This window comes from Chiloscyllium plagiosum, unplaced genomic scaffold, assembly GCF_037043375.1.
Source record: "Chiloscyllium plagiosum isolate Xiang-an unplaced genomic scaffold, Cpla_swu_hap1 HiC_scaffold_48, whole genome shotgun sequence".
Lineage (NCBI taxonomy): Eukaryota > Metazoa > Chordata > Chondrichthyes > Orectolobiformes > Hemiscylliidae > Chiloscyllium > Chiloscyllium plagiosum.
Genome location: NW_028270186.1, coordinates 54145753 through 54161157, shown reverse-complemented (window position 1 = coordinate 54161157; position 15405 = coordinate 54145753).

Sequence of the window (15405 nt, the reverse complement as noted above, 5' to 3'; positions counted from 1 at the left end):
GGGAGCACTTTTTGAGGTATTGATGGAGCACTTTCTGAGGTACTGAGGGAGCAAGTTCTGAGGTAATGAGGGAGCACTTTCTGCTGTATTGAGGGAGCACTTTCAGAGGTACTGTGCGGACACTTTATGAGGTATAAAGGGAGCACTTTCAGAGGTATTGAGGGAGAACTATCAGAGGTATTGAGGGAGCACTTTCTGAGGTATTAAGGGAGCACTATCTGAGGTACTGCGGGAAAACTATCTGAGTTACTGAGGGACCACTTTCTGAAGTATTGAGGGAGCACTTTCTGAGGTGCTGAGGGAGAACTATCTGAGGTATTGAGGGAGAACTATCTGAGTTACTGAGGGAACAGATTCTGAGGTATTGAGGGAGAACTATCTGAGGTACTGAGGGAGCACTTTCTGAGGTCCTGAGGGAGCACTTTCTGAGTTATTGAGGGAGCACTTTCTGATGTACTGCGGGAGCACTTTCTGAGGTATTGAGGGAGCGTTATCTGAGGTATTGAGGGAGCACTTTCTGAGGTATTGAGGAAGCACTTTCTGAGGTATTGAGGAAGCACTTTCTGAGGTATTGAGGAAGCACTTTCTAAGGGACTGAGGGAGCAATTTATGAGGTATTGAGGGAGCACTATCTGTGGTACTGAGGGAGCACTTTCTGAGGTATTGAGGAAGCATTCACTGAGGTACTGAGGGAGAACTATATGAGGTAGTGAGGAATCACTTTCTGTGGTTCTGAGGGAAAAGTATCTGTGGTACTGAGGTACTGAGGGAGCACTTTCTGAAGTATTGAGGAAGCACTCACTGAGGTACTGAGGGAGATCTATCTGAGGTGTTGAGGAAGCACTTTCTGTGGTATTGAGGGAAAACTTTCTGTGGTACTGTGGTACTGTGGTATCTGATGTACTGCGGGACCACTTTCTGAAGTATTGAGGGAGCACTTTCTGAGGTACTGAGGGAGCACGATCTGAGGTACTGAGGGAGCACTATCTGAGGTACTGAGGGAGAAATATCTGTGGTACTGAGGGAGCACTTTCTGAGGTATTGAGGGAGCACTATCTGAGGTACTGAGGGAGAACTATCTGAGGTATTGAGCGAGCACTTTCTGAGGTATTGAGGGAGCGTTATCTGAGGTATTGAGGAAGCACATTCTGAGGTATTGAGGGAGCATTACCTGAGGTATTGAGGCAGCACTTTCTCCGGTATTGAGGGAGCAATTTCTGAGGTAGTGAGGGAGCACTATCTGAGGTACTGAGGGAGCACTTTCTGAGGTATTGAGGAAGCACTTTCTGTGGTACTGAGGGAAATCTATATGTGGTACTGAGGGAGAACTATCTGACGTACTGCGGGACCACTTTCTGAAGTATTGTGAGAGCACTATCTGAGGTACTGAGGGAGCACTTTCTGAGGTATTGTGGGAGCACTATCTGAGGTATTGAGGGAGAACTATCTGAGGTACTGAGGGAGCACTTTCTGATGTATTCAGGGAGCACACTCTGAGGTACTGAGGGAGAAATATCTGAGGAATTGAGGGAGCACTTTCTGAAGTGTTGAAGAAGCACTCTCTGTGGTACTGAGGGAGAGCTATCTGAGGTATTGAGCGAGCACTTTCTGAGGTATTGAGGGAGCATTATCTGAGGTATTGAGGAAGCACTTTCTGAGGTATTGAGTGAGCACTTTCTGAGGTATAAAGGGAGCAATTTCTGAGGTAATGAGTGAGCACTGTCTGAGGTACTGAGGGAGAACTATCTGAGATATTGATGGAGCATTTTCTGAGGTATTGATGAAGCACTTTCTGAGGTATTGAGGTAAAACTTTCGGAGGTACTGAGCGAGAACTGTCTGAGGTACTGAGGGACCACTTTCTGAAGTTTTGGAGGAGCACTTTCTGAGGTATTAGGGAGCACTATCTGAGGTATTGAGGAAGCACTTTCTGAGGTACTGAGGGAGCAAGTTCTGAGGTAATGAGGGAGCACTTTCTGCTGTATTGAGGGAGCACTTTCTGAGGTACTGTGCGGACACTTTATGAGGTATAAAGGGAGCACTTTCAGAGGTATTGAGGGAGATCTATCAGAGGTATTGAGGGAGCACTTTCTGAGGTATTGAGGGAGCACTATCTGAGGTATTGAGGAAGCACTTTCTGAGGTATTGAGGGAGCACTTTCGGAGGTATTGAGGGAGCCCTGTCTGAGGTACTGAGTGAGAACCTTCTGAGGTATTGAGGAAGCACTTTCTGAGGTATTGAGGAAGCACTTTCTGAGGTATTGAGGGAGTACTATCTGAGGTACTGAGTGAGCACTGTCTGAGGTATTGAGGAAGCACTTTCTGAGGTTTTGTGGAAGCACTTTCTGAGGTATTGAGGAAGCACTTGCTGAGGTACTGAGGGAGCACTTTTTGAGGTATTGATGGAGCACTTTCTGAGGTACTGAGGGAGCAAGTTCTGAGGTAATGAGGGAGCACTTTCTGCTGTATTGAGGGAGCACTTTCAGAGGTACTGTGCGGACACTTTATGAGGTATAAAGGGAGCACTTTCAGAGGTATTGAGGGAGAACTATCAGAGGTATTGAGGGAACACTTTCTGAGGTATTAAGGGAGCACTATCTGAGGTACTGCGGGAAAACTATCTGAGTTACTGAGGGACCACTTTCTGAAGTATTGAGGGAGCACTTTCTGAGGTGCTGAGGGAGAACTATCTGAGGTATTGAGGGAGAACTATCTGAGTTACTGAGGGAACAGATTCTGAGGTATTGAGGGAGAACTATCTGAGGTACTGAGGGAGCACTTTCTGAGGTCCTGAGGGAGCACTTTCTGAGTTATTGAGGGAGCACTTTCTGATGTACTGCGGGAGCACTTTCTGAGGTATTGAGGGAGCGTTATCTGAGGTATTGAGGGAGCACTTTCTGAGGTATTGAGGAAGCACTTTCTGAGGTATTGAGGAAGCACTTTCTGAGGTATTGAGGAAGCACTTTCTAAGGGACTGAGGGAGCAATTTATGAGGTATTGAGGGAGCACTATCTGTGGTACTGAGGGAGCACTTTCTGAGGTATTGAGGAAGCATTCACTGAGGTACTGAGGGAGAACTATATGAGGTAGTGAGGAATCACTTTCTGTGGTTCTGAGGGAAAAGTATCTGTGGTACTGAGGTACTGAGGGAGCACTTTCTGAAGTATTGAGGAAGCACTCACTGAGGTACTGAGGGAGATCTATCTGAGGTGTTGAGGAAGCACTTTCTGTGGTATTGAGGGAAAACTTTCTGTGGTACTGTGGTACTGTGGTATCTGATGTACTGCGGGACCACTTTCTGAAGTATTGAGGGAGCACTTTCTGAGGTCCTGAGTTTGCACGATCTGAGGTACTGAGGGAGCACTATCTGAGGTACTGAGGGAGAAATATCTGTGGTACTGAGGGAGCACTTTCTGAGGTGTTGAGGGAGCACTATCTGAGGTACTGAGGGAGAACTATCTGAGGTATTGAGCGAGCACTTTCTGAGGTATTGAGGGAGCGTTATCTGAGGTATTGAGTGAGCACTTTCTGAGGTATTGAGGAAGCACTTTCTGAGGTATTGAGGAAGCACTTTCTAAGGGACTGAGGGAGAACTATCTGACGTATTGAGCGAGCACTTTCTGAGGTATTGAGGGAGCGTTATCTGAGGTATTGAGGAAGCACATTCTGAGGTATTGAGGGAGCATTACCTGAGGTATTGAGGCAGCACTTTCTCCGGTATTGAGGGAGCAATTTCTGAGGTAGTGAGGGAGCACTATCTGAGGTACTGAGGGAGCACTTTCTGAGGTATTGAGGAAGCACTTTCTGTGGCACTGAGGGAAATCTATATGTGGTACTGAGGGAGAACTATCTGACGTACTGCGGGACCACTTTCTGAAGTATTGAGAGAGCACTATCTGAGGTACTGAGGGAGCACTTTCTGAGGTATTGTGGGAGCACTATCTGAGGTATTGAGGGAGAACTATCTGAGGTACTGAGGGAGCACTTTCTGATGTATTCAGGGAGCACACTCTGAGGTACTGAGGGAGAAATATCTGATGAATTGAGGGAGCACTTTCTGAAGTGTTGAAGAAGCACTCTCTGTGGTACTGAGGGAGAGCTATCTGAGGTATTGAGCGAGCACTTTCTGAGGTATTGAGGGAGCATTATCTGAGGTATTGAGGAAGCACTTTCTGAGGTATTGAGTGAGCACTTTCTGAGGTATAAAGGGAGCAATTTCTGAGGTAATGAGTGAGCACTGTCTGAGGTACTGAGGGAGAACTATCTGAGATATTGATGGAGCATTTTCTGAGGTATTGATGAAGCACTTTCTGAGGTATTGAGGTAAAACTTTCGGAGGTACTGAGCGAGAACTGTCTGAGGTACTGAGGGACCACTTTCTGAAGTTTTGGAGGAGCACTTTCTGAGGTATTGAGGGAGCACTATCTGAGGTATTGAGGAAGCACTTTCTGAGGTATTGAGGGAGCACGTTCGGAGGTATTGTGGGAGCACTGTCTGAGGTACTGACTGAGCACTTTCTGAGGTATTGAGGAAGCACTTTCTGAGGTATTGAGGGAGCACTATCTGAGGTATTGAGGAAGCACTTTCTGAGGTATTGAGGGAGCACTTTCGGAGGTATTGAGGGAGCACTGTCTGAGGTACTGAGTGAGCACTTTCTGAGGTATTGAGGAAGCACTTTCTGAGGTATTGAGGAAGCACTTTCTGAGGTATTGAGGGAGTACTATCTGAGGTACTGAGTGAGCACTTTCTGAGGTATTGAGGAAGCACTTTCTGAGGTTTTGTGGAAGCACTTTCTGAGGTATTGAGGAAGCACTTGCTGAGGTACTGAGGGAGCACTTTTTGAGGTATTGATGGAGCACTTTCTGAGGTACTGAGGGAGCAAGTTCTGAGGTAATGAGGGAGCACTTTCTGCTGTATTGAGGGAGCACTTTCTGAGGTACTGTGCGGACACTTTATGAGGTATAAAGGGAGCACTTTCAGAGGTATTGAGGGAGATCTATCAGAGGTATTGAGGGAGCACTTTCTGAGGTATTGAGGGAGCACTATCTGAGGTATTGAGGAAGCACTTTCTGAGGTATTGAGGGAGCACTTTCGGAGTTATTGAGGGAGCCCTGTCTGAGGTACTGAGTGAGAACTTTCTGAGGTATTGAGGAAGCACTTTCTGAGGTATTGAGGAAGCACTTTCTGAGGTATTGAGGGAGTACTATCTGAGGTACTGAGTGAGCACTTTCTGAGGTATTGAGGAAGCACTTTCTGAGGTTTTGTGGAAGCACTTTCTGAGGAATTGAGGAAGCACTTGCTGAGGTACTGAGGGAGCACTTTTTGAGGTATTGATGGAGCACTTTCTGAGGTACTGAGGGAGCAAGTTCTGAGGTAATGAGGGAGCACTTTCTGCTGTATTGAGGGAGCACTTTCAGAGGTACTGTGCGGACACTTTATGAGGTATAAAGGGAGCACTTTCAGAGGTATTGAGGGAGAACTATCAGAGGTATTGAGGGAGCACTTTCTGAGGTATTAAGGGAGCACTATCTGAGGTACTGCGGGAAAACTATCTGAGTTACTGAGGGACCACTTTCTGAAGTATTGAGGGAGCACTTTCTGAGGTGCTGAGGGAGAACTATCTGAGGTATTGAGGGAGAACTATCTGAGTTACCTAGGGAACAGATTCTGAGGTATTGAGGGAGAACTATCTGAGGTACTGAGGGAGCACTTTCTGAGGTCCTGAGGGAGCACTTTCTGAGTTATTGAGGGAGCACTTTCTGATGTACTGCGGGAGCACTTTCTGAGGTATTGAGGGAGCGTTATCTGAGGTATTGAGGGAGCACTTTCTGAGGTATTGAGGAAGCACTTTCTGAGGTATTGAGGAAGCACTTTCTGAGGTATTGAGGAAGCACTTTCTAAGGGACTGAGGGAGCAATTTATGAGGTATTGAGGGAGCACTATCTGTGGTACTGAGGGAGCACTTTCTGAGGTATTGAGGAAGCATTCACTGAGGTACTGAGGGAGAACTATATGAGGTAGTGAGGAATCACTTTCTGTGGTTCTGAGGGAAAAGTATCTGTGGTACTGAGGTACTGAGGGAGCACTTTCTGAAGTATTGAGGAAGCACGCACTGAGGTACTGAGGGAGTTCTATCTGAGGTGTTGAGGAAGCACTTTCTGTGGTATTGAGGGAAAACTTTCTGTGGTACTGTGGTACTGTGGTATCTGATGTACTGCGGGACCACTTTCTGAAGTATTGAGGGAGCACTTTCGGAGGTATTGAGGGAGCACTGTCTGAGGTACTGAGTGAGCATTTTCTGAGGTATTGAGGAAGCACTTTCTGAGGTATTGAGGGAGCACTATCTGAGGTATTGAGGAAGCACTTTCTGAGGTATTGAGGGAGCACTTTCGGAGGTATTGAGGGAGCACTGTCTGAGGTACTGAGTGAGCACTTTCTGAGGTATTGAGGAAGCACTTTCTGAGGTATTGAGGAAGCACTTTCTGAGGTATTGAGGGAGTACTATCTGAGGTACTGAGTGAGCACTTTCTGAGGTATTGAGGAAGCACTTTCTGAGGTTTTGTGGAAGCACTTTCTGAGGTATTGAGGAAGCACTTGCTGAGGTACTGAGGGAGCACTTTTTGAGGTATTGATGGAGCACTTTCTGAGGTACTGAGGGAGCAAGTTCTGAGGTAATGAGGGAGCACTTTCTGCTGTATTGAGGGAGCACTTTCTGAGGTACTGTGCGGACACTTTATGAGGTATAAAGGGAGCACTTTCAGAGGTATTGAGGGAGATCTATCAGAGGTATTGAGGGAGCACTTTCTGAGGTATTGAGGGAGCACGATCTGAGGTATTGAGGAAGCACTTTCTGAGGTATTGAGGGAGCACTTTCGGAGGTATTGAGGGAGCCCTGTCTGAGGTACTGAGTGAGAACTTTCTGAGGTATTGAGGAAGCACTTTCTGAGGTATTGAGGAAGCACTTTCTGAGGTATTGAGGGAGTACTATCTGAGGTACTGAGTGAGCACTTTCTGAGGCATTGAGGAAGCACTTTCTGAGGTTTTGTGCAAGCACTTTCTGAGGTATTGAGGAAGCACTTGCTGAGGTACTGAGGGAGCACTTTTTGAGGTATTGATGGAGCACTTTCTGAGGTACTGAGGGAGCAAGTTCTGAGGTAATGAGGGAGCACTTTCTGCTGTATTGAGGGAGCACTTTCAGAGGTACTGTGCGGACACTTTATGAGGTATAAAGGGAGCACTTTCAGAGGTATTGAGGGAGAACTATCAGAGGTATTGAGGGAGCACTTTCTGAGGTATTAAGGGTGCACTATCTCAGGTACTGCGGGAAAACTATCTGAGTTACTGAGGGACCACTTTCTGAAGTATTGAGGGAGCACTTTCTGAGGTGCTGAGGGAGAACTATCTGAGGTATTGAGGGAGAACTATCTGAGTTACTGAGGGAACAGATTCTGAGGTATTGAGGGAGAACTATCTGAGGTACTGAGGGAGCACTTTCTGAGGTCCTGAGGGAGCACTTTCTGAGTTATTGAGGGAGCACTTTCTGATGTACTGCGGGAGCACTTTCTGAGGTATTGAGGGAGCGTTATCTGAGGTATTGAGGGAGCACTTTCTGAGGTATTGAGGAAGCACTTTCTGAGGTATTGAGGAAGCACTTTCTGAGGTATTGAGGAAGCACTTTCTAAGGGACTGTGGGAGCAATTTCTGAGGTATTCAGGGAGCACTATCTGTGGTACTGAGGGAGCACTTTCTGAGGTATTGAGGAAGCATTCACTGAGGTACTGAGGGAGAACTATATGAGGTAGTGAGGAATCACTTTCTGTGGTTCTGAGGGAAAAGTATCTGTGGTACTGAGGTACTGAGGGAGCACTTTCTGAAGTATTGAGGAAGCACTCACTGAGGTACTGAGGGAGATCTATCTGAGGTGTTGAGGAAGCACTTTCTGTGGTATTGAGGGAAAACTTTCTGTGGTACTGTGGTACTGTGGTATCTGATGTACTGCGGGACCACTTTCTGAAGTATTGAGGGAGCACTTTCTGAGGTACTGAGGGAGCACGATCTGAGGTACTGAGGGAGAAATATCTGTGGTACTGAGGGAGCACTTTCTGAGGTATTGAGGGAGCACTATCTGAGGTACTGAGGGAGAACTATCTGAGGTATTGAGCGAGCACTTTCTGAGGTATTGAGGGAGCATTATCTGAGGTATTGAGTGAGCACTTTCTGAGTTATTGAGGAAGCACTTTCTGAGGTATTGAGGAGGCACTTTCTAAGGGACTGAGGGAGAACTATCTGAGGTATTGAGCGAGCACTTTCTGAGGTATTGAGGGAGCGTTATCTGAGGTATTGAGGAAGCACATTCTGAGGTATTGAGGGAGCATTACCTGAGGTATTGAGGCAGCACTTTCTCCGGTATTGAGGGAGCAATTTCTGAGGTAGTGAGGGAGCACTATCTGAGGTACTGAGGGAGCACTTTCTGAGGTATTGAGGAAGCACTTTCTGTGGTACTGAGGGAAATCTATATGTGGTACTGAGGGAGAACTATCTGACGTACTGCGGGACCACTTTCTGAAGTATTGAGAGAGCACTATCTGAGGTACTGAGGGAGCACTTTCTGAGGTATTGTGGGAGCACTATCTGAGGTATTGAGGGAGAACTATCTGAGGTACTGAGGGAGCACTTTCTGATGTATTCAGGGAGCACACTCTGAGGTACTGAGGGAGAAATATCTGAGGAATTGAGGGAGCACTTTCTGAAGTGTTGAAGAAGCACTCTCTGTGGTACTGAGGGAGAGCTATCTGAGGTATTGAGCGAGCACTTTCTGAGGTATTGAGGGAGCATTATCTGAGGTATTGAGGAAGCACTTTCTGAGGTATTGAGTGAGCACTTTCTGAGGTATAAAGGGAGCAATTTCTGAGGTAATGAGTGAGCACTGTCTGAGGTACTGAGGGAGAACTATCTGAGATATTGATGGAGCATTTTCTGAGGTATTGATGAAGCACTTTCTGAGGTATTGAGGTAAAACTTTCGGAGGTACTGAGCGAGAACTGTCTGAGGTACTGAGGGACCACTTTCTGAAGTTTTGGAGGAGCACTTTCTGAGGTATTGAGGGAGCACTATCTGAGGTATTGAGGAAGCACTTTCTGAGGTATTGAGGGAGCACGTTCGGAGGTATTGTGGGAGCACTGTCTGAGGTACTGACTGAGCACTTTCTGAGGTATTGAGGAAGCACTTTCTGAGGTATTGAGGGAGCACTATCTGAGGTATTGAGGAAGCACTTTCTGAGGTATTGAGGGAGCACTTTCGGAGGTATTGAGGGAGCACTGTCTGAGGTACTGAGTGAGCACTTTCTGAGGTATTGAGGAAGCACTTTCTGAGGTATTGAGGAAGCACTTTCTGAGGTATTGAGGGAGTACTATCTGAGGTACTGAGTGAGCACTTTCTGAGGTATTGAGGAAGCACTTTCTGAGGTTTTGTGGAAGCACTTTCTGAGGTATTGAGGAAGCACTTGCTGAGGTACTGAGGGAGCACTTTTTGAGGTATTGATGGAGCACTTTCTGAGGTACTGAGGGAGCAAGTTCTGAGGTAATGAGGGAGCACTTTCTGCTGTATTGAGGGAGCACTTTCTGAGGTATTGAGGAAGCACTTTCTGAGGTATTGAGGGAGCACGTTCGGAGGTATTGTGGGAGCACTGTCTGAGGTACTGACTGAGCACTTTCTGAGGTATTGAGGAAGCACTTTCTGAGGTATTGAGGGAGCACTATCTGAGGTATTGAGGAAGCACTTTCTGAGGTATTGAGGGAGCACTTTCGGAGGTATTGAGGGAGCACTGTCTGAGGTACTGAGTGAGCACTTTCTGAGGTATTGAGGAAGCACTTTCTGAGGTATTGAGGAAGCACTTTCTGAGGTATTGAGGGAGTACTATCTGAGGTACTGAGTGAGCACTTTCTGAGGTATTGAGGAAGCACTTTCTGAGGTTTTGTGGAAGCACTTTCTGAGGTATTGAGGAAGCACTTGCTGAGGTACTGAGGGAGCACTTTTTGAGGTATTGATGGAGCACTTTCTGAGGTACTGAGGGAGCAAGTTCTGAGGTAATGAGGGAGCACTTTCTGCTGTATTGAGGGAGCACTTTCTGAGGTACTGTGCGGTCACTTTATGAGGTATAAAGGGAGCACTTTCAGAGGTATTGAGGGAGATCTATCAGAGGTATTGAGGGAGCACTTTCTGAGGTATTGAGGGAGCACTATCTGAGGTATTGAGGAAGCACTTTCTGAGGTATTGAGGGAGCACTTTCGGAGGTATTGAGGGAGCCCTGTCTGAGGTACTGAGTGAGAACTTTCTGAGGTATTGAGGAAGCACTTTCTGAGGTATTGAGGAAGCACTTTCTGAGGTATTGAGGGAGTACTATCTGAGGTACTGAGTGAGCGCTTTCTGAGGTATTGAGGAAGCACTTTCTGAGGTAGTGTGGAAGCACTTTCTGAGGTACTGAGGGAGCACTTTTTGAGGTATTGATGGAGCACTTTCTGAGGTACTGAGGGAGCAAGTTCTGAGGTAATGAGGGAGCACTTTCTGCTGTATTGAGGGAGCACTTTCAGAGGTACTGTGCGGACACTTTATGAGGTATAAAGGGAGCACTTTCAGAGGTATTGAGGGAGAACTATCAGAGGTATTGAGGGAGCACTTTCTGAGGTATTAAGGGAGCACTATCTGAGGTACTGCGGGAAAACTATCTGAGTTACTGAGGGACCACTTTCTGAAGTATTGAGGGAGCACATTCTGAGGTGCTGAGGGAGAACTATCTGAGGTATTGAGGGAGAACTATCTGAGTTACTGAGGGAACAGATTCTGAGGTATTGAGGGAGAACTATCTGAGGTACTGAGGGAGCACTTTCTGAGGTCCTGAGGGAGCACTTTCTGAGTTATTGAGGGAGCACTTTCTGATGTACTGCGGGAGCACTTTCAGAGGTATTGAGGGAGAACTATCTGAGGTATTGAGGGAGCACTACCTGAGGTATTGAGTGAGAGCTATCTGAAGTATTGGGGGAGCACTCTCTGAGGTATTGAGGGAGAACTATCTGAGGTATTGAGGGAGCACTATCTGAGGCATTGAGGGAAAACTATCTGAGGTATTGAGGGAGCAATCTCAGAGGTTTTGAGGGAGCACTATCCGAGGTATCGAGGGAAACATATCTGAGGTATTTAGGGAGCATTTTCAGAGATATTGAGGGGGCACTCTGAGGTATTGATTGATCACATTCTGAGGTATTGAGGGAGCACTTTCTGTGGTACTGAGGGAACATTCTCTGAGGTATTGAGGAAGCACTTTCTGATGTATTGAGGGAGTACTATCAGAGGTACTGAGTGAGCGCTTTCTGCGGTATTGAGGAAGCACTTTCTGAGGTATTGAGGAAGCACTATCTGACGTACTGAGGACGCACTATCAGAGGTACTGATGGAGAACTATCTGAGGTATTGATGGAGCACTTTCTGAGGTATTGAGGGAGCACTTTCTGAGGTACTGAGGGAACACTCTCTGAGGTATTGAGGGAGCACTTTCAGAGGTATTGAGGGAGAACTATCTGAGGTATTGAGGGAGCAGTTTCTGAGGTATTGAGGGGGCACCTTCTGAGATAATGAGGAAGCACAATCTGAGGAACTGATCGAGCACTATCTGAGGTATTGAGGGAGAACTATCTGACGTACTGAGGGATCACTTCCTGAAGTATTGTGGGAGCACTTTCTGAGGTATTGAGGGAGCACTATCTGAGGTATTGAGGATGCACTTTCTGAGGTATTGAGGAAGCATTTTCTGAGGTATTGAGGGAGCATTATCTGAGGTATTGAGGGAGCCCTTTCTGAGGTATTGAGGAAGCACTTTCGGAGGTATTGAGGAAGCACTTTCTGAGGTACTGAGGGAGAACTATCTGAGGTATTGATGGAGCACTTTCTGAGGTATTGAGGGAGCACTATCTGAGGTACTGAGGGAGCACTTTCTGAAGTACTGAGGGAGCACTTTCTGAGGTATTAAGGGAGCACTATCTGAGGTACTGAGGGAGCACTTTCTGAGGTAATGAGGAAGCACTCTCTGAGGTACTGAGGGAGCTCTTTCAGAGGTACTGAGTGAGCACTTTATGAGGTATTGAGGAAGCACTTTCTGAGGTATTGAGGAAGCACTTTCTGAGGTATTGAGGAAGCACTTTCTGAGGTATTGAGGGAGTATTAGCTGAGGTACTGAGTGAGCACTTCCTGAGGTATTGAGGAAGCACTTTCTGAGGTATTGAGGAAGCACTATCTGACATACTGAGGAAGCACTATCAGAGGTACTGATGGAGAACTATCTGAGGAATTGATGGAACACTTTCTGAGGTATTGAGGGGGCGCTATCTGAGGTACTGAGGGAGCACTTTCTGAGGTACTGAGGGAGCACTTTCTGAGGTATTGAGGGAGCACTATCTGAGGTACTGAGGGAACAAGTTCTGAGGAATTGAGGAAGCACTCTCTGAGGTACTTAGGGAGAACTATTTGAGGTACTGAGGGAGAAATATCTGAGGTATTGAGGGAGCACTTTCTGAGGTATTTAGGGAGCATTATCTGATTTTCTGAGGGAACAAGTTCTGAGGTTTTGTGGAAGCACTCTCTGAGGTACTGATGGAGAACTACCTGAGGTACTGAGGGAACACTTTCTGAGGTATTAAGGGAGCACTATCTGAGGCATTAAGGGAGCAATATCTGAGGTACTGAGGGAGCACTTGCTGATGTATTGAGGGAGCACTTTCTGAGGTACTGAGCGAGAACTATCTGAGGTACTGAGGGAGAACTATCTGAGGTACTGACGGAGCAGTTTCTGAGGTATTGAGGATGCACTCTCTGAGGTTCTGAGGGAGTACTATCTGAGGTACTGAGGGAGCACTTTCTGAGGTACTGCGGGAGCGCATTCAGAGGTATTGAGGGAGAACTATCTGAGGTATTGAGGGAGCACTATCTGAGGTACTGAGGGAGCACTTTCTGAGGTATTGAGGGAGAACTATCTGAGGTAGTGATGGAGCACTTTCTGAGGTATTGAAGAAGGACTTTCTGAGGTATTGAGGGAACACTATCTGAGGTACTGAGGGAGCAGTTTCTGAGGTATTGATGGAGCATTTTCTGATGTATTGAGGAAGCACTTTCTGAGGTATTGAGGGAGCACTTTCTGAGGTACTGACAGAGCACTATCTGAGGTACTGAGGGAGAACTATCTGAGGTGCTGAGGGAGCACTTTCTGAGGTATTGAGGGAGAACTATCTGAGGTACTGTGGGAGCACTTTCTGAGGTACTGACGGAGCACTTTCTGAGTTATTGAGTGAGCACTATCTGTGGTACTGAGGGTGAACTATCTGAGGTAGTGAGGGAGCCCTTTCTGAGGTATTGATAGAGCACTCCCTGAGGTACTGAGGGAGAACTATCTGAGGTACCGAGGGAGCACTTTCTGAGGTATTGAGCAAGCACTTTCTGAGGTATTGAGGGAGCACTATCTGAGGTATTGAGGGAGCTTTTTCTGAGGTATTGAGGAAGCTCTCTCTGAGGTACTGAGGGAGCACTTTCAGAGGTATTGAGGGAGCACTATCTGAGGTACTGAGGGAGCACTTTCTGAGGTATTGAGGAAGCACTCTCTGAGGTACTGAGGGTGCACTTTCAGAGGTATTGAGGGAGCACTATCTGAGGTATTGATGGAGCACTTTCTGAGGTCTTGAAGGGGCACTATCTGAGGTACTGAGGGAGCACTATCTGAGGTATTGATGGAGCACTTTCTGAGGTATTGAGGGAGCACTATCTGAGGTACTGAGGGAACAAGTTCTGAGGAATTGAGGAAGCACTCTCTGAGGTACTTAGGGAGAACTATTTGAGGTACTGAGTGAGAACTATCTGAGGTACTGAGGGAGCACTTTCTGAGGTATTGAGGGAGCACTATCTGAGGTATTGAGGGAGCTTTTTCTGAGGTATTGAGGAAGCTCTCTCTGAGGTACTGAGGGAGCACTTTCAGAGGTATTGAGGGAGCACTATCTGAGGTACTGAGGGAGCACTTTCTGAGGTATTGAGGAAGCACTCTCTGAGGTACTGAGGGTGCACTTTCAGAGGTATTGAGGGAGCACTATCTGAGGTATTGATGGAGCACATTCTGAGGTCTTGAAGGGGCACTATCTGAGGTACTGAGGGAGCACTATCTGAGGTATTGATGGAGCACTTTCTGAGGTATTGAGGGAGCACTATCTGAGGTACTGAGGGAACAAGTTCTGAGGAATTGAGGAAGCACTCTCTGAGGTACTTAGGGAGAACTATTTGAGGTACTGAGTGAGAACTATCTGAGGTACTTAGGGAGCACTTTCTGAGGTATTGAGGGAGCACTTTCTGAGGTACTGAGGGAACAAGTTCTGAGGTTTTGTGGAAGCACTCTCTGAGGTACTGAGGGAGAACTACCTGAGGTACTGAGGGAACACTTTCTGAGGTATTAAGGGATCACTATCCGAGGCATTGAGGGAGCAATATCTGAGGTACTGAGGGAGCACTTGCTGATGTATTGAGGGAGCACTTTCTGAGGTACTGAGCGAGAACTATCTGAGGTACTGAGGGAGAACTATCTGAGGTACTGAGGGAGCACTTTCTGACGTACTGAGGAAGCACTATCTGAGGTTCTGAGGGAGTACTATCTGAGGTACTGAGGGAGCACTTTCTGAGGTACTGAGGGAAAACTATCTGAGGTATTGAGGGAGCACTATCTGAGGTAATGAGGGAGCACTTTCTGAGGTATTGAGGGAGAACTATCTGAGGTAGTGATGGAGCACTTTCTGAGGTATTGAAGAAGCACTTTCAGAGGTATTGAGGGAACACTATCTGAGGTACTGAGGGAGCACTTTCTGAGGTATTGATGTAGCATTTTCTGATGTATTGAGGAAGCACTTTCTGAGGTATTGAGGGAGCCCTTTCTGAGGTATTGATGGAGCACTCCCTGAGGTACTGAGGGAGAACTATCTGAGGTACCGAGGGAGCACTTTCTGAGGTATTGAGGAAGCAATATCTGAGGTATTGAGGGAGCTTTTTCTGAGGTACTGAGGGAGCACTTCCTGAGGTATTGTATGAGCACTATCTGAGGTATTGAGGGAGCACTATCTGAGGTACTGAGGGAGAACTATCTGAGATATTGATGGAGCACTTTCTGAGGTATTGAAGAAGCACTTTCTGAGGTATTGAGGGAACACTATCTGAGGTATTGAGCATGCCCTTTCTGAGGTATTGAGGGAGCACTTTCTGAGGTATTGAGGGATTCTATCTGAGGTACTGAGGGAGCACTTTCTGAGGTATCGATGGCGCATTTTCTGAGGGATTGTGGAAGCACTTTCTGAGGTATTGAGGGAGCACTTTCTCAGTTATTGAGGAAG